Raw genomic sequence first — 18,691 nt, forward strand, 5'->3', positions numbered from 1 at the left:
GACATTTATTGAGCAGCTACAAAGTGCCAGCCAATGGGTCCTGGAGGAATTCATAGCCTCATGGGGCAAAAGTAAAGAAACATCTCATTACAATTCAACAATTCAAACTCAGTATTTTTTGTACAGAGAGTATGTTAGACCTTGAGGAGTCAGTGAAGAATGTGTGTGTGTGTGTGTGTGTGTGTGTGTGTGTGAGAGAGAGAGAGAGAGAGAGAAACAGAGGGAGATGGGGTCTTGCTCTAGTGTCCAGGCTGGAGTGTAGTGGCAGGATCATAGCTCACTGCAGCCTCAAATTGCTGGGCTCAAACTATCCTCCTGTATCAACCTCCCAAAGTGCTGGGATTATAGGCATGAACCACGGTGCCTGCCTTTAGTGAACAACTTTTTTCTTCCCCTGTGTGCTCCTTTGCCCACCACCCTACTCCCAGGTAGTGGATTCCCCACCAAGCCACACCACCCCATGCCACTCCTCTCCACAGTGAACAATTTAAATATGATATGCAGATGGAGCAGAAGAGAGGCATTCTGTCCAGCTCTGGGGGTTAGAGGGAACTTCAGCGGATGACTTCTAAACAGACCTGAAGAATGACTACACAAAAAGGTGCCAGGAGGCTGGCCCTCATCAGGATTCCAATGAGAAGAGGGGGTAGGCCTGAACAGTGTGGGCCCAGAGGGCCCCTCTAACCAAGTTAAGAGTAGAGGAAGAGCAGGCCAGGCAGAATGACCAGGAGAGGCAAAGTCCTGGAGAGAGCATCCAGTAAGGAAGGCTGACCGATCTCTAGGGCCTGGTATGCCTGGAGAACGCAGAAAGGTTCGGCTTCGAGGGTGGGAAGGCAGATGAAGTTCTGGAAGTGGCAGGGCTCTAAGAAGGCAGAGGGAAGCAGAGGCTGAATTCTGAAGGGCCTTATGGCCTTCCAGGCATTTAGAGTTTTCCAGGTATGATGGGCACTCTCCCATTAGACTGTAGGCTTTCAGCTATAGACCACAAAGTTCTTCCTCACATTGAGCTCACATTCCTTGTGCCTGCTCTGCAAGGGGCTGGTTATGCCCTCTGGGCCCACACTGTTCAGGCCTACCCCCTCTTCTCATTGGAATCCTGATGGGGGCCAGCATCCTGGCACCTTTTTGTGTAGTCATTCTGAGACTCTAGGGCCACTGTCTCCTCCCAGACTCCCTACAGACATCTAGCTTCCTGAGGCTGCAGTTAGGAAAGAGAAGAGGCTGAGTCTCCAGGTGGTGGTAGAAAAGACCTCTTGGCCCAGGTCTGAGGATTACTTGTGTTTGAATCACTATGAGGTTTTGTTTTGTTGTTAATACGGATTCCTAGGCAACACTTAACCTACTAGGGAGCAAGGGCTGGACCAGGTATCTGCATATTAGAGTGCCTCGGGTGATTCTTCAGCACAGGAAAGTTCAAGTACTAGAGTTGCTGCCAATTGTCATTCTTTCCTATTCCAGACTCCAAAATAGCCCACTGCATGCCCTCTAAATCTTGTCAAGGCTGTCCTGGGTAGAGAGTCATCTGGTGAAGAGGAGGAGATGGGACACAGAGTCCTCCCATTGCAGTTCACCCTTCCCCTTACCTGGCTCTGACCTGCTAGCTAGAGAATCTGAGGATGGTTTCAGGCACAGCCTGGAGCCCCGGTACAGGAGCATCTGCCCTTGGAACTTCCTGAGTCTTCTTCTTTGGCTGGAACTGTGCGCCTCCACGATGCTTGGGGAGTGACATGTGCAGCTTTCCATTGGGGTTTGGACTCTGCTTGGATTGAATTCTGTGATGCCTTGGAACCCACTGCTGGACTTTCTAAATTGTCATGGAGAGGAATTCCTGGAAATATACAGAGAGTGCACAGGAGGTTGGCTGCTTTTTTGGGTCCCTGTTTTAATGGCCTCAGTATCTTGATGGTTCTCATAGCCAATTCCCCACAAAGTGCTGCAGGGCCCCTGCTCTGTGCCAAGCCCTTTGCTAGGCTCCAGGGACATGCATTTCACTATGGCCTTGACCTGGAGGAGCTGACAATCCCATCACTAATGAGAGAGACCTTCCTGCCTAGAGATTTAGGTGAATAGAGCAATGGTCCCAGGGGCTTTGGGATGTCAGAGAAAGGGCACTGAATCTGTCCTCTCTTGCTGCTTGTGTATCTCTTGTAGTAAGAGTAGGCAATTACGTTTTGAGATAACCTGTGAGTCCATCCCTTATGGTGGGAACATGACATTCTCTGAAAGGAACAGATGTTCCCAGTGTCTGTTCTACTGGAATAAAGAGTGTCTGGGGTCCGGAAATGTGGATTTGTTACTGAGGCTTTGTGTAGAGTTACAGGAAGCATCTCTCTGTACTTCTCACTCTTGGACCTGAACCCTGAGGGCACTAGTTAGGCCAGGCTGTGCCCAAGCAGCTCCTACCATGGTGAGGCAGAATCCTGGCAGGGCTGGGAGCCAAGGGCCAAGGGGCAAGGAGGCAGCTCCATTGCTGGGTGGCGCTCCACTTCCATGCTCCCCTGAGCAATTCCTTTCAGTTCTTCCTGGATGTCTTACTTTCCTAGGGCTGCTGAACCAAAGCACCACAAACTGGGTGGCTTAAAACAACAGAAATGTATTGTCTCACAGTTCAAACGGGTTGGCCGACTGCAATGGAGTTGTTGGCAGGGTTGGTATCTTCTGCAGGCCCTGAGGGAGAATCCATTCCGCGCCTGTCTCTTAGCTTCTGAAAGTTGTTGGCTTTCACGCTCCTTGGCTTGTCGAAGCATCACTCCAGTCTCGGCCTCTGTTGTCACAGTGGCTGCTCCCTATGGCTCCTCTGTGATTCTGTGTCTAAATCCACCTCCTTTCTCTTATAAAATACACTGATCATTGGATTTAGGGCCTGCCCTAATCCACCATGACCTCATCTTAACTTGAATACATCTAGAAAGATCCTGTTTTTATTTATTTATTTGTTTATTTATTTTTATTGAGACGGAGTTTTGCTCTTGTTACCCAGGCTGGAGTGCAATGGCGCAACCTCGGCTCACCACAAGCTCCGCCTCCTGGGTTCAGGCCATTCTCCCGCCTCAGCCTCCCGAGTAGCTGGGATTACAGGCACGCGCCACCATGCCCAGCTAACTTTTTGTATTTTCAGTAGAGACGGGGTTTCACCATGTTGACCAGGATGGTCTCGATCTCTTGACCTCATGATCCACCCACCTCGGCCTTCCAAAGTGCTGGGATTACAGGCGTGAGCCACCGTGCCCGGCCTAGATCCTGTTTTTAAATAGTGTCACATTTACAGGTACTGGAGTTTAGGACTTGAACATATCTCTTTTGGGGACCCAATTCCCATACACTGGGGTTCCTACAAAGTTTTGTCAATCACTATGATCTCAGTTTTGCTATGGAAGGTTAAGTAAAAGTGCCTGTGTTTGGATCTAAGTGGTGAAGAGGAGAACATTGTCTTCTGATGCCGGCTTGGTGGATGCAGCCACAATTCATGGGATTCCCAGGGGAAAGGTGACTTTTGAAAGAGGGAAGAGTAGGAATTTCAGGCCCAAATCCTCAAGCGATTTTTCCTGTCTTGCTGCCCTTAGACAATCTGGTATTATTTTATTTTGGATGCTGGCCGATTGTAGGTTTACTTACAACTACATTTCCAAACTGGAAAGAGTTAATAAGATGAAAAAGGTGTAAGTCATTACATGAGGATGGCATTCTCCGTGACTGTTATATATTAAAAGCTCTGAGGAGTCCTCTGAGAAATCCCTTTAACTGTTTAATCCAGTGTTTCCCAAACTTACTCAATCATGATGCTCTTTTCTATTGGACAGTACTGTATTCATTAATTACTTGCATGTAACACATTAGTCCAAAATGTAGTAGCTTAAAACAACAATGAAAAGTTATTTCTCAAGGTTTCCGGGGCTCAGAAACTTGCAAGTAGCTTGGCTGAGCAGTTTTGGCTTGGTGTCTTTTATGAGGCTACAGTCCTTGGAAGCATTACTGAAACTGAGGATCCATGTTCTAGATGGCTCAGTCACAGGGCTGGCAAGTGGATGCTGGCTCTTGGTGGGAGGCCTCAGTTCTTCACCCTCTGGGCTCTCCACAGGGCTGCTTGTGCATCTCATGACATGGCAGTTGGGGCTTACCCCATTGTAAGCTATCCAAGAAGCCACAATGGAAACTTTATAACCTTCCTTTGGAAGGAACTGTCACTTCCACCATACCCTATTCATCACACAGACCAGCCCTAATTTAGTGTGGGGACACCAGAAGGTGAGGGTTATATGGGGCTATCTTGGAGGCTGAGTGCTACATTCATTCATTCATTCAACAAATATTAACTAGTACCTATGAGTGCCAGGCACTGTTCTAGACACTGAGGATACAACAATGAACACAACAGACACACCCTTGTCTCCATGGAGCTCACATTCTAGTGATATGTCATTCAATGCTTAAGACAATTTGGGAAATGCTGCATCACAGATATTTAGAAGAGTAAGTGAGAATTATGAATACAGAATGATAAATGTGGCCAGGTGCCACATTTATCTCTATATAGATTTATAATTCATATATGTCTAAATGATGTATATGTGTGTACACACAGATATAGAAATAAATATAGATATGGTACACATAGATATGGTACACACACACACACACACACACACACATATATGTTGGTATATATACATATATTTGCTAGCGTTGTCTGTAAAGAAAGCCTAAAAAAAGTATAATCCCATTAGCAACAAGTGTACTTAGCATCCAGATCTTGATTTCTAAATAACATTTTCCAATAAAGGAACCAGGGTTCCTTGGAAAAATGGTTAATTCTTGAGCTGGGACTGGGAACACATAAGATGATCCTGGAACAACTTGTAATGCCAGAAAATAAAGAAGTGCTTAAAAAAAAAAAAAAAGTCGGGGGAGGGAAGGGGCATATCAAAGGGACACAGGAGCCAACTCAAAAGAGCTCCCAATGGCCAAATCTGGAACAGTTTGAGCAGTATAATAGATAATGATATTGGATTATAACTCCAAGAGTAAAATAAACCTTTGTGAATCCATATTGATGTAAAAGTATTGAATAAATAACTAAATGAGAGAGAAGGAACAAATCTTACCTGCAGAAGAATTCTAATTACAAATGTATAAGGAAAAGGAAAATAGAAAATCACTATTAGATCATCACAATAATAATTGCTACAGACAAGATCCATTGAAGAATGCTAAAATCAGTAGATAAAACTTTAGAAAAAAACAGGACATTTGCAAAACTTTCAAGTATCTGCCCTTAAATATATGAACACCTGAGTGGTTTTCACACACTATCACAAGTTCTTTGTTGTCCCTTTCTCCAGGAGGTGCAGCTTAATTCCTCTTGCCTTGAGTGTGAGCTTGGGGACCTGCTTCTTACAGACTATGGAAAGAGAAAAACAGTAACTTTACAGTAGAGAAACCTCACAAACACCACCTAAACCGAACGGTCAAGATGAAGATCACCAGCAATAAATCATGCTGACATCATGTGCCCCCATATGCTGCAATGGGAAGACACATTACCTCTGTGCTACTTGGGCCAAAATCGACAACCTTAGTCTATTCATGAGAAAACACCAGACAATCCCAGATTGGGGACATTCTACAAAATACCTAATCATGAGTCTTAAAAAGTGTCGAAATTTAAATTAAAAAAAATTTTTTTTTTTTTTCTTAAACAGGGTCTCACTCTGTTGCCCAGGCTGGAGTGCAGTGGCATGATCATAGCTCACTGCAGCTTAGCCTCTGGGCTCTAGCGATCCTCCCATCTCAGCCTCCAAGTAGCTGGGACTACAGGTGTGCGCCACCACGCCCAGATAATTTTTGTATATTTTGTAGAGACACGGTTTTGCAATGTTCCCCAGGAACCCCTAAGCTCAAGTGATTGACCCACCTCAGCTTCAAAGTGCTGGAATTACAGGTGTGAGCCACTGCGGCCCACCCACTTTACATGTTTTAATTCTAAATTTGCTGCAGTCCTAAACGAAAGCTCATAGCAATTGATTAAGAATAGCAGCAGCAGCAGAAGAAGAAATCACGTAAAGGAGGCTGGGCGTGATGGCTCCTGCCTGTAATCCCAGCACTTCGGGAGGCTGAGGCCAGAGGATCATTTGAGGTCAGGAGTTTGGCACCAGCCTGGCCAACACAGTGAAACTCCATTTCTACTAAAAATACAAAAATTAACAGGGCATGGTGATGGGTGCCTTTAATCCCAGCTACTCAGGGGGCTGAGGCAGGAGAATTGCTTGAATCCAGGAGGTGGAGGTTACAGTGAGTGCCACTGCACTCCAGCCTGGGTGACAGAGACTCTGCCTCAAAAAAACCAAAACAAGAAAAAACAGAACAACAAAAAAAGGAAACACGTTAAGGAGTATTATCTGCTCCAGGAGGCTTGACAAGCCCTATACGTATATAGCTCATCTCATTTAATCACCTCCCAACAGTCCTGAAAAGTCAGTCCCATTATTATCCCCATTGTACAGATCAGGAAACTGAGGTACAGAGGGTTTAAGTAATGTCTAGAGTTCCACAGCTTGCCAGAGACAGAGCTGGAATTTGAAGGTCTATTTCCTAACTCCAGGTCTGGAGATCTTTTCCACAGCACTGCAGCTAACACCTTAGCACATGGGTGAAATCAGATGGAAAGTAAACATCCAGGGCAGTCTTCAAATGAGGCAGCCAGACAGGACAGAGATCGAACTTCAGACTTTTAACCAAAGGTTCTGGGATTCATGCTCCCAGTTGGACACTGTTTACTTCTTAAGTAGTAAAATGAATGGGGTTGGATTGGTCCAAATAGTGCCTAAGATTCCTTCCAATTCTAACACTCCAGTAGTTTATGTTTCAAAAGAACAACCTGCAGAGGAGCCTGCAGAAGGGAACACTCCCACTCATGGTGGCCCGACAGAGTATAGGACATGCAGTCCAACCCCCATCCGCCTCCGAAAAAGGTAGAGTTGGGGTGGGAAATATCAGCTGAGTGTGCGTAGAATGAGGGTATTTTTTTTAACTCCCACGGACTCCCTTTCCCTATTGCATTCTTTAGGTTCTTTAAAGATGCTGCTCAGGCTTGGAGAGAAGACTTCTTCATCCTGATGGCAAAGGGCGTCTGTCTTGGTACCTTGCCAATCCCTAGTCCCTAACATGAAAGGTTTTTCCAAGACAGAGTAGGTAAATTTCATTTTTTTTTTTTTTTTTTGAGACAGAATCTTGCTCTGTTGTCCAAGCTGGAGTGCAATGGCACAATCTCGGCTCACTGCAACCTCTGCCTCCTGGGTTCAAGCGATTCTCCTGCCTCAGCCTCCTCCCTAGTAGCTGGGATTATAGGAGCACACCACCATGCCTAGCCAATTTTTTTTTTTTGTATTTTCAGCAGAGATGGGGTTTCACCATGTTGGCCAAGCTGATCTTAGGTGATCTGCCCACCTTAGCCTCCCAAAGTGCTGGACTTACAGGGGTGAGCCACTGCACCTGGCCTCAATTTTATCTTGTGTTATTTTTGTATTATTTTCTCCATCCTCAAAATTTGGACACTTCCTAACTTAGTACTCATTGGCTACTGCTCATAGTCCTGCCTGTTTTTGGGGTTTCCCAATTTGGGGTGGATCTGGCTACACTTCATTTTCTGCCTCCATCAAGACTCCCTATTGTTTCTTTGAGGTTGTGTAAGGTCAAGGCAAGCTTCTTTTGTTCTCCCAAGATGTAGCAAAATGTCACAATTCTTTTTGGCTCCATTTTCATTAGCTACTCCATTTTGTTATTCTATTTGCACTATTTCATCATTGAACAAACTTTCTTTTTATACAGATTTGTCGTGGTTAATTTTATGTGTCAATTTGGCTGAGGTAAGTGATGCCCAGATAGCTGGTAAAATATTATTCCTGGATATGTCTGTAAGAGTGTTTCTGAAAGAGATAGCATTTGAATTGGCAGAATAAATGAAGATCTTCCTTCACCAATGTGGGTCCATATCACCCAATACGTTGAGGGCCCAAATAGAACAAAAAAGTGGAGGAAGAGCAAATTCTCTCTCTTTGAGGCACGTTGTCCATCTCCTCCTACCCTCGGACATCAGAGCTCCAGGTTCTTGAGGGAAGGGCACACATAGATTAGTGTTTTCTGGACAACGAGTTCACTCACTTCTCCTTGTCTGACCCATGAATGTGTCTGTATCTTCTGAGGTTCATTTTGTTCAGATCGTACAGACACCACCCTTCCCCAGGCTACTGAAATGACTTTCAAATTTGGACTGAATTGCACTACTGCAGTCAGCAGATTGTGGGACTTCTTGGCCTCCATAATCACATGAGCCAATTCCCATAATCTCTCTCACTCTCTCCTCTCTCTTCTATTTCTCCTATTGGTTCTGTTTCTTTGGAGAACCCTGACTAACACAGGATGATAGAAACCGCAGGAGAAAATGTTAATACCTGTTGAGATTAGAAAGGCACATACAGTCAAGCCCTATTCTCAAGGCTGCTTCAGCTGTGATAGGAGCTTGTCATATAGCTCCATTTATTTGTTCACAAAGGATTTACTATGTGTTAATTATCAGGCAATGGTAGGCACTCAGGATACCGAGATAAACAAGATATGACTCCTGTCCTCTAGGACTTCACACCTGAGAGATCACTAACTGGTGACTTGAGGTGTTGGTTTGATTGGCAAGGTGCCTTAATAATTTCTGTCTGTTATCTATGACTTGTAACAAACCAAGCTTAGTGGCTTAAAACTACAATGATTGACTTTTCCTCACAGTTCTGTGGCTTAGCCTGGTGATTCTCCAGCTGGTCTCACCTGGGCACACTCATGTGGTTGCATTCAGTTGGCAGTTCAGCTAGTTGGTCCTAGACAGCCTCACTCCCATGTGTGAAGCCTCAGCGGGGGTGACTGGAACAGCTGAGATGACTTTGTTTCTCTCTGTCCATGTGACATCTTTCTGCTGGTATCTCAACTTTCTTCCTTCCGGCTATCCTGGGCCTCTTTACACAAGGGCAGAGCATTCCAAGAGGGTCAAAGCCAAAGTTGCAAAACTTTTTGAGGTCTCAACCCAGTGTTGCAAATGCTACTCCCACTGCATCTTATAGGCCAAAGCAAGTCACAAGGCCAGGCTAGAATGGGAAGGAGGAGGAACAGAATTCATCTCTGATGGGGGAGCAACAAGGTCATATTGTAAAGGGTGGGCAGATAGAGATGGGAGGATTTTGTGGCCATATGTTGCAGTCTACTACAGCTGCTACAGCAAAACAAAATTATGTTTATCATAAACATCAAGTTTACTATGTTTTTTCCTCAACAATGGGGAGATCTGGCAACAGCCACTGGAACTGAGTAACTGCTGTGCCATTTAGACTGGATGTTCCTTCTCTAGTCCATCGTAGTCTCTACCACTTCTTTAAAGAGTTGGGGTCTTGCTCTGTTGTCCAGGCTGGAGTGCACTGGCATGATCATGGCTCACTGAAATCTCATCCTTCTGGACTTAAACAATCCTCCCGCCTCTGCCTTCAGAGTAGCTGGGATTACAGGCACACACTACTACCCCAGCTAATTTTATTTTATTTTTTTGGTAGACATGGGATTTTGCTTTGTTGCCCAGGCTGGTCTTGAATTCCTGGCCTCAAGTGATCCTCTTGCCTAGGCCTCCCTGCTACCACTTTTTAAAGGTGAGGAAATTGGGATCCTAGGGCTAGAATGTAGTAGTTTCTGGGCTACTGGTATCAGAGTCTATGTTTTGTTTTTTTTTTTTGAGACGGAGTTTCGCTCTTGTTACCCAGGCTGAAGTGCAATGGCGCAATCCCGGCTCACCGCAACCTCCGCCTCCTGTGTTCAAGCAATTCTCCTGCCTCAGCCTCCCGAGTAGCTGGGACTACAGACGCGCGCCACCATGCCCAGCTAATTTTTGTGTTTTTAGTAGAGACAGGGTTTCACCTTGTTGACCAGGATGGTCTCGATCTCTTGACCTTGTGATCCACCCGCCTTGGCCTCCCAAAGTGCTGGGATTATAGGTGTGAGCCACCGTGCCCGGCCCCAGAGTCTATGTTTTTAACCACTGTATTCAACGGCCATCACCAAATGGGTTCTATGGATGATGACCTAGGAAACCACTGCTGGGGAGTTACTGAAAAAGCTTGAGTAAGCTCATGCCACAGAGAAAGTGATGCTCTTCAATTAACTAGGGGTCTGGATTCAGGGCTGAATAGGGGATCTGGTGTCTGCTAGATCAGTTTGAAAGTTATTTCAGTAGCCTGGGCCAGGGAGGTGTCTGTAGCATCTGAACCATATGCAACTCAGAAGATACAGACACATTCTTGTGTCAGCCAAGGAGAAATGAGTGAACTGGTTGTGTAGAAAACACTAATCTAAGTGTGCTACTTCCCTCTGAGAAACTTTGTTGGCTCCCTCCTGCCTATACCTGCAAGTCCCAGTGGTAACACACAGTTCCATTAAAAAAAAAAAAAAAGGTTGTAATGTAAACTATGGACTTTGGTTGTTAATGCTGTGTCAATGTTGGGTCATCTATTCTAACAAAAGTATCACATTGGTGCAGGATGTTGATAGTGGGGGAGGCTGTGCACATGTGGGTGCTGATGGGAAGTCTCCTTTCCACTCAGCTTTGCCATCGACTTAAAACCACTTTAGAAATAAATTCTATATACACCAAAAGTGGAGGAGGAGGATGGTTTCTGAGGTGAGTTTAGGAAACTCAGGTAAATAAAGTTGATTTTTTAAAAAACTGCAGGACTTACAGCATTACTTTTCCTTCAGAACGCTGAATATAGTCACAAAACATAATTATGCAATTGTTTTTTCCACTTAAGGCATAAGCTCTGTGAGAGCAGGGCATGTGCTCATTGATGTATCACCAGCACCCAGAATGGCTTGGCACGTGGTGGGCACTTCTCAATACAAGGAAGAAGGAAGAAACAATCAATTCGCAGGGCTTGATGATTGACTGGCTGAGAGAGATGGGGGGCAGTTAGCTTCAGAGTGGCTTTGGTTAGTCATACCCTTCCTGGAGACCCCCCCCAAAACTCCCACTTCCTGTCATTCTCTGCTTGACTACTAATAGCCTGAGACCCCTCAGCCTCCATGGGACCAGCTTTTGCCTTCACCCTGCCATCAGTGGCTTCTAGGCATGTGACCTTCATCCGCTGTGCTCACTGACCAGCCTTCAGACTTCCAGCCTCCTGCATCTACTCCCCCAAAAAGTCCCTTTCACAGCAGCTACTCCCCCAAAAGTCCTTTTCACACTGCTTGGAAGCCCAGCCCAACACACTGAGTTCTGAAACACTGTTGCTCCTTTTTTTTTTTTCATGAATCACCCAAAATGCAGCAGTGCCTCATGGTAGTAAATATGGGTAAGTGTGGGAACTCCCAGGGTCCTCTGGCGTCCTTGGGCAGCCAAGGAGTAGATCCCCCTGAACCTGCCCCCAGGCTTGTTTTAAGAAGGGCTGGAAATACGCCAGCACTGAGGCAAGGCAGAAATCACCGTATCTGGTGTGATGTCGGGACAGACTCTCTTTGCCAGCTCAAGCCAAGATAAACAGTAATTCTAAAGTCCCAGGGATAATGTTTGTTTCAGAAACAAGTCCCAGAGAGAGGTGGGAATAGCCTTTTCATGTAAAGTTAGAACATTCCTGCTAACAGAGAACAATTTCCCCTCTAAGTATTGATATAGTTGTGTAACAACAGGTGTACCTTCTTTCTGTTAAAATTAAAAAATTATAAAGATAATATCTGCTTATTTTTAAAATTCTGAAAAGAATGTAAAGGACTCTGAAGCAGGAAGTGGAAGCCTCCTCTTGTACTCCCTACTCACTCTCATCTTAAAGGCATGCCATATATCTTGTTTTGCAGCCTGTGCCCTTGTGTTCCTCACCGCCCCCCTCCTTTAGGAATTGCTCTGCCCTCTACTTCATTATTTTTATTGGCCACATAATTTACCATGGTACGGGTATTTATCATAATTTACCATGGTACGGGTGCACCATAATGCTGAATAACGATCTAAGCGTGCACAGCCTTCAGTGCAATCATTCTGTTTCTAGGAATCTGTCCTACAGAAACACCTGCACCAGCGTGAAACACTGTAGGTACATGAATGTTCACGATAGGATTGTTTGCTAATAGTGAAATACTAGAGACAATCTGTTCACTTGTAATAATTAAAGAGAGATGAGGAGCCAACCGCTAAGGCATGTATGAGAAACTCTGACTTTAAGAACTCTGTCAAAGAGACAAAAGACCACTATAAAATACTGAACATGAGTTTTCTACTCAGACAAGTTTCCCTTTTGGGGGGCAGACAGGGTGGTATAAGGTTTCCTGTCCTCTAACCTGGACTCCTGGGATCGAAAACTATCGGAAGGCCACTCCCGACAGCAGCAGTAGTAGTTGCTGTCCTCCTACTCTTCTTTCTTTCTCTCCCTCTTTGTTTTTTTAATAGATACAAGGTCTCACTGTGTTGCCCAGGTATCACCTTGGCCTCCCAGAGTGCTGGATTACAGGCGTGAGTCACTGTGTCTGGCCTTTTTTTTTTTCGTTTTAATTAAAGACAAAAGTTAACATGGTATTCTGATTTTGCTTTTAATTTTTGGTATAAATAATAGAGAAATCAAACCAAGTTACACATTTTAAAAACTGATAAGTACCAAAAATACCCTAAAATCCAGAAAAATAACGTGGTATTTAAAAAAAATTAATAAACTGCCCAATACACAGTTTCTGTGACCTCTACCTGTGTGTGGCCATCCCAGGTGAGGTGGCACAGTGGACAATGGGAATATATCTGAGAGGCTTTTCAGCACATCATGACAGACAATAAGTATGCATATGGAAGTTAAGGCAAATCACGTGAACACATCCCACCGAACCCACAATGAATGTGTCTCTAACCTACTTTCCCCACAGCTAAGTCCCAAAAAAGCCTGTGGCTGCTCCAATGTCACTTGACAACAGGTGATGTGTGATGGAGTGGAAGTTGTAAGAGAAAGACAATAGTCTTGAACAACCATGGTTAAAATATCTTTTGCAAATACTATAAAAACACAGGACCATGTGAACACACTGCTGGGTCCCCTCCCAGGGCCTTGGCAGGGGCCTCTGACTTGAAGCTTTAGCTTCCTTAGCAGACACTGTGCCTGAGGGTATGGGTGCTGCTGCATGAACGGGGGTGTTCCCGCCAGCTCTCCTTCCTTGCACTTGGCTTCAAGTTTATCTTTACATGTCTTGGAGATAGTCCCATATTAGGACAAACAGAAGTGCCTAATTCTACTCCCACTTCTTTTGCATGATAGTATTCCATTGTATGAACATCCACATTTCGATCATTTCCAATCTGCCATAATGAATAATGCTGCAAAGAATATCCTTGCTCAGATGGATATTTAGCAGTTGTGAGAATGTATCTATAAAATAGAGTCTCAAAAGTGTGATTTCTGGGTCACAGAGTTGGTCTAGTTGAAATTTTGATAGATATTGTTAGTTGCTGTCCTTGGAGACTATGAAAATATGCCAGCCGGGTGTGAGAGTGGGCAAGGCTGTGTGTTAGCAAACGTTGCTGATCCTTGCAGCATTTTTTTTAAACCTCTGTAAGTAAAAAAAATGGTACCTTGCTGTAGTTTTTATCTGCATTTCTCTTATTAAGAGTGAAGTGGAGCATGGTTTCATATTTTAAGAATCATACAGTTCCCTTTTTGTGGACCGTTTTTATCCTCCGTCCATTTGTCTATGGGTTAATCTTTTTCTTCTTTATTTGTAAGAGTTGTTTAAATACTAAGGAAATTAGCCCTTGATCTGTGATATAATTGGCAAATATGGCAAATATATTCTACTAGCTTTTCATGTGTCTGTTGACTCTTTTTCTGATGTTTGTGTTTCCATGGGAAATTATTCTGTATTTATGTAACTAAAAGTATTAAACAGTTTTAAAATGACTTCTAGTGCGGGTATCATTCTTAGGAAGGCCTGCCTCTCCCAAATGTAATAATATCAAAGTTCTTCCATGGTTTGTTGTAGTACTTTTATGATTTCATTTTTATTATATAAGTGTTTGATCTTTCAGAAATTTGTTTTTCTGTGTGATGTTAGGTATGAATATTTTATTTTATTTTCCCTCAGAAGGTTACCTTATTGTTCCAAGATCTTTTATTGAAAAATATATTTTGGCTGGGCGTGGTGGCTCACACCTCTAATCCCAGTACTTTGGGATGCTGAGATGGGCAGATCACCTGAGGTCAGGAGTTTGAGACCAGCCTGACCAACATGGAGAAACCCCATTTCTACTAAAAATATAAAATTACCCAGGTGTAGTGGCACATGTCTGTAATCCCAGCTACTCAGGAGGTTGAGGCAGGAGAATTGCTTGAACCCGGGAGGTGGAGGTTGAGGTGAGCTGAGATAGCACACTACTGCACTCCAGCCTGGGCAACAAGAGAAAAACTGTGTCTGAAACAAAAAAAAAAAAAAAAAAAAAAAGAAAAATGCATTTTATCTCCACTGATTAAAAAACTATCTTGATTAGAGGAGAAGACCTCCTGGCAAAAACAAACAAACAAACAAAAACAATCTTGAGCATACTATATACTGAAATATAGTATATAGTTGGTCTTATTTTCTAGCTTTTTAGTCTGTTGCATTGAACAGTTTATTTACGCACCAGTTGCTCACATACCTTTAATATGTTTTGATTTGGGGGCCTCTAGCCTCCAGAACTGGGCGAGAAAAATTTTCTCTTATTTTAAGCCACTCACTTTGTGGTAATTTATGATAGTAACCCAAGAAACTGGTACAATGGCAGAGCTGGGATTTGAACCCAAGTCTTGACTCTAAGTCCTGTGTTCTGAATGGGAGCACAGGAATATTCATTTCTGTTCCTAAGAGAGAGTGTTTATGAGGGAAAGAGAAGGGGAAATTAGTATAATTCAGTTGCCTTAGGTCTCCCCAGCCTGTGGGTATTAAGAGATGGAGTATGCTGAATATTCTCTGTGTATTCTTCATTCTTTTCCATCCTGCCCTGTGTCCAGGAGGCTGACCTCAAGGGACAGTTTAGCCTCCCATGGCCTTGCCATTTGGCTTCTGGTTGGGTTTGCCCAGTGCTGGGCATTTGCAAGCCACAGGAAGGTGGCTCCCTCCATGCTGGGCCACAGCTTGCTGGTGGCTGTGGTCTTTACCCAGGCCTATGGCTTCTGTCTTGTGGTCTATGGCTCCAGCTCTTGCCCAGTGGTTGGCTGCAGTAACCACTTCTGCCTTTTCCCTTTCAGGCCTACTGGTGGTAATAGCTTCTTGCTGCTACCTAGCCCTCAAGTACTGCACCAGTCTCTTACTGGTTTTCCTTAACCCCACTCAAATCCCCATAAAAGATCCATTTTTAAAACTTCCTTCAGTCATCACTTTTATGGGTACCATGTTTCCTACTGAGATCCTGGCCACTCTGGGGACCATATTGCATGACACACAGAGAGCAACTCAGGTTTCCTTGACTCTAGCCCTCAGTGCTCATTTGGAGCCACCTTAAGTCCTGACCATTCCCTGTGCTTCTAGGAAGGCACGTCTGCTTTGCAGCCCTCAAGGAATGCAAGTTGCTCAGGGACTATGGCAAAGTCAGGGAGAAGCCTGTCTTCTCTCTGGGTTACTCCTACACAGAGGTCCCAAGCAGGACTGCCTGGGTTCAAGGGCTCCCTGCCCCATCTACAGGAACTTGGATAGGTGTGGATCTGGGCCAGGTATTTGAGTGACAGAACTGCCTCTCTCTCTGAAGCCTTGGAGGGATAAAGATCTATTACTCTGCCAAGCTTACAGGGCAGGCTCCTCCTTTAATCAAGATGAGCTTTCTTCTTAGAGATTCTCATTCCTCATGCAAACAGACTCCTGACAGGGTGTGCTTCCCTGTTGCCAGACATGCCTAGACATATCTAATTCTACTTACACTTGAGCTGGGATCCTTTTATACAGGGTTAGGAAAGTAAATGTGGGCCAGGTTGCAGAAGGCCTCCAACACATCAAACCAGTTTTAACCTAATATTGTAGGCAAGAAATCACTGAATGCATTCTAGATAGGGAGAGACTTGGATCAAGAACTGCTAAGAGCATAGCTTGGTTGCCATCTCAGTGCCCATATTCTTGCTCTCCCTCTAGCTGAAATATCCCCTCAGCAGAGAGGCCCCATGAAGGTATTCTCCATTATGGTACATTATCTATTTCCAGCAGAGTATTTCTCCTTCTCTGAAATCTCACACTCTTTTCTTCTTTTTTCTTCCCTATTCCATGGGGCAGGGAGATCTCCATCTTAGTCAAGGCTATAGTCTCAGGGCATGGCTTATAGTAGACACTCAGTGAATACATGTTAAATTTGTTGAATGAATGAATGAATTTGATCCTATGAATGAATTCAGATGAGGAAGCCCAGAGAGGTCAAGGGACTTAGTGACCTGCTTGAGTCTGCTTTAACTCATTACTGGCATAACTGGGATTGAAACCAGGCTACCTAACCAAATCTGCTACCCCCAGGAGAGGCAGGAGCTCGGGCATGGGTTAGTAAGAACAGTGAGGAGAGGATTTCTGGGAAGGTTTGGTGACATGTTGGCCAGAACTGAGATGGGGAAGAAAAGACAAGCTCTTGGAAGTTGAAATTAACATGCATCAGGTATCTACTTTGTGCCAGGTACTGTGCCTGTGTGGTCTGATTTATACCCTCTGCTGTATAAATCCCAATTTATTATTATCCCAATTTTCATGAGCTAAGGAAATAGGGGCACAAGAGTTTAAATAAATTGCCTGCTTTTACCCATTTATTTATTTTCAATTTTATTTTTGTTAGTCTTTATTGCATAATCATAAACTTAACTGCAATCCAGCTAGGCATGGAAGGGAACAAGGAAAACATAAAGGGAACTGCAGCGAGAGCACAGATTTTAGGATACTGCGAGCAAATGGGGTGGAGAGTGCTCTCCTGAGCTACAGAAAGAATGGTCTGGTGGTTAAGATAAAACACAAGTCAAACTTATTAGAGTTGTCCACAATCAGCAATGGTGATCTTGTTGCTGGTCTTGTCATTCCTGGACCCAAAGAGCTCCATGGCCTCTACAGTATTCATGCCTTCTTTCACCTTGCCAAAGACCACATGCTTGCCATCCAACCACTCCATCTTGGCAGCGCAGATAAAAAACTGGGAACCATTCATGTTGGGTTCAGCATTTGCCATGGACAAGATGCCGAGACCTGTACGCTTTAGGATGATGTTCTCATCATCAAATTTCTCCCCGTAGATGGACTTGTCACCAGTGCTATTACGGCGTGTGAAGTCACCACCCTGACATATAAACCCTGGAATAATTCTGTGAAAGCAGGAACCCTTATAACCAAATCCTTTCTCTCCAGTGCTCAGAGTACGAAAGTTTTCTGCTGTCTTTGGAAACTTGTCTGCAAACAGCTAGAAGGAGATTCAGCCCAAGAACACAGTAGGGTTGACCATGGCTGATACTACAAGGCTCCAGGCGGTGGCAGCGTCTGCAAAGCCCGCTTTTCTCCATTTACAAAGAATTGACTCCTAAGCTTGACCTCTTCCGACCCTCAACATGGCCTCTTTGAACATAGGATTAAACCCAGGAGTTCTCCATGAAGATGGTCACCATGCTTGGGGTTCATGGTCAAATATAAGAGACAACAAGAGCTAAGTATTCATTCAGGGAAGGACTGGGGAACAGGAGTATGTGGCTCTCACCTTGCTTTGTAAGAGAAACTGAAGCACAATAAGGGAGGAGCCTCTTTTGATAAGAGCAGTTTGAGGTGGAAAGAGGGCCAGAGACGGATATTCACCCCAAGGGCCTTTGGCTTCAAGGTACCGTAGAGGGGCAGGACAGGGGGGCCAGGGAGGGTGGAGCAAAAGGCTTTGGAGACACAAGTAACACAGATCACTTTTTCCTTTTCTGGATTCCAATCTAGGGAGAAGAATCAGGGGTGTGGGATGCAGTGGGGTGTCGTAGGCTGAGTCCAGTCCAGACCAGGAGTAGAGGGAGTCCCTCCCTGCCCCCAGCTGGGCCCCTTCCTTGCAGTGGGGTGCTCCTGGTCCCTTGCCTGCACACAAACATACGATGGCCCGGCAGTCCAGATGTTCCAGGGCAGGCCTAACTTAAAGTGTTATGCCTTTTGTCCCCATAGGTATATTTGTGTCTATCAGACTGTGGCTCTTCCTTTAGTTTGGAAAATAAGGACACTGAGGCTGAGACATAGGCCCTGCCCTCCACCCGGCCAGGTTCTGTTCAGGCCTAGAGCTGTATAAGGTGTTCTTTGTGCTTGGGATGTGAGCAGAGCCTCGGTGTTGAAGGTGGCCCCCCAGCCCAGGGCTAGTCCCAGACCACTGATACTATTTGGCTGGCTGGTCAGGGGTTGGTTGCAGGAGACCTCCCAGGTTACATTACTGCCCGGACCCTCTCTCTCCTTCCCCTCACAGCATAACTCAAACGTGCTAAAAAGGGCTTTCATAAACAACTCAAGTCTGAAGACTCTGGCAGCTCTCCCGCCCCTCCAGCCCTGGGGGGCTTCAGGAGGGTCTGGGCTGCCCGCCAGCCCCAGGCTGTCCCTAGACTTCAGTGGGGGGTGGGGAATCAGTGCTGTTACCCTTTCCTTCCTGCTAGGTCTCCAGCCCAGAGTTTCCTTAGGCCCCGGCCTCCCCAGG

Source organism: Callithrix jacchus, chromosome 8, assembly GCF_049354715.1.
Source record: "Callithrix jacchus isolate 240 chromosome 8, calJac240_pri, whole genome shotgun sequence".
NCBI lineage: Eukaryota > Metazoa > Chordata > Mammalia > Primates > Cebidae > Callithrix > Callithrix jacchus.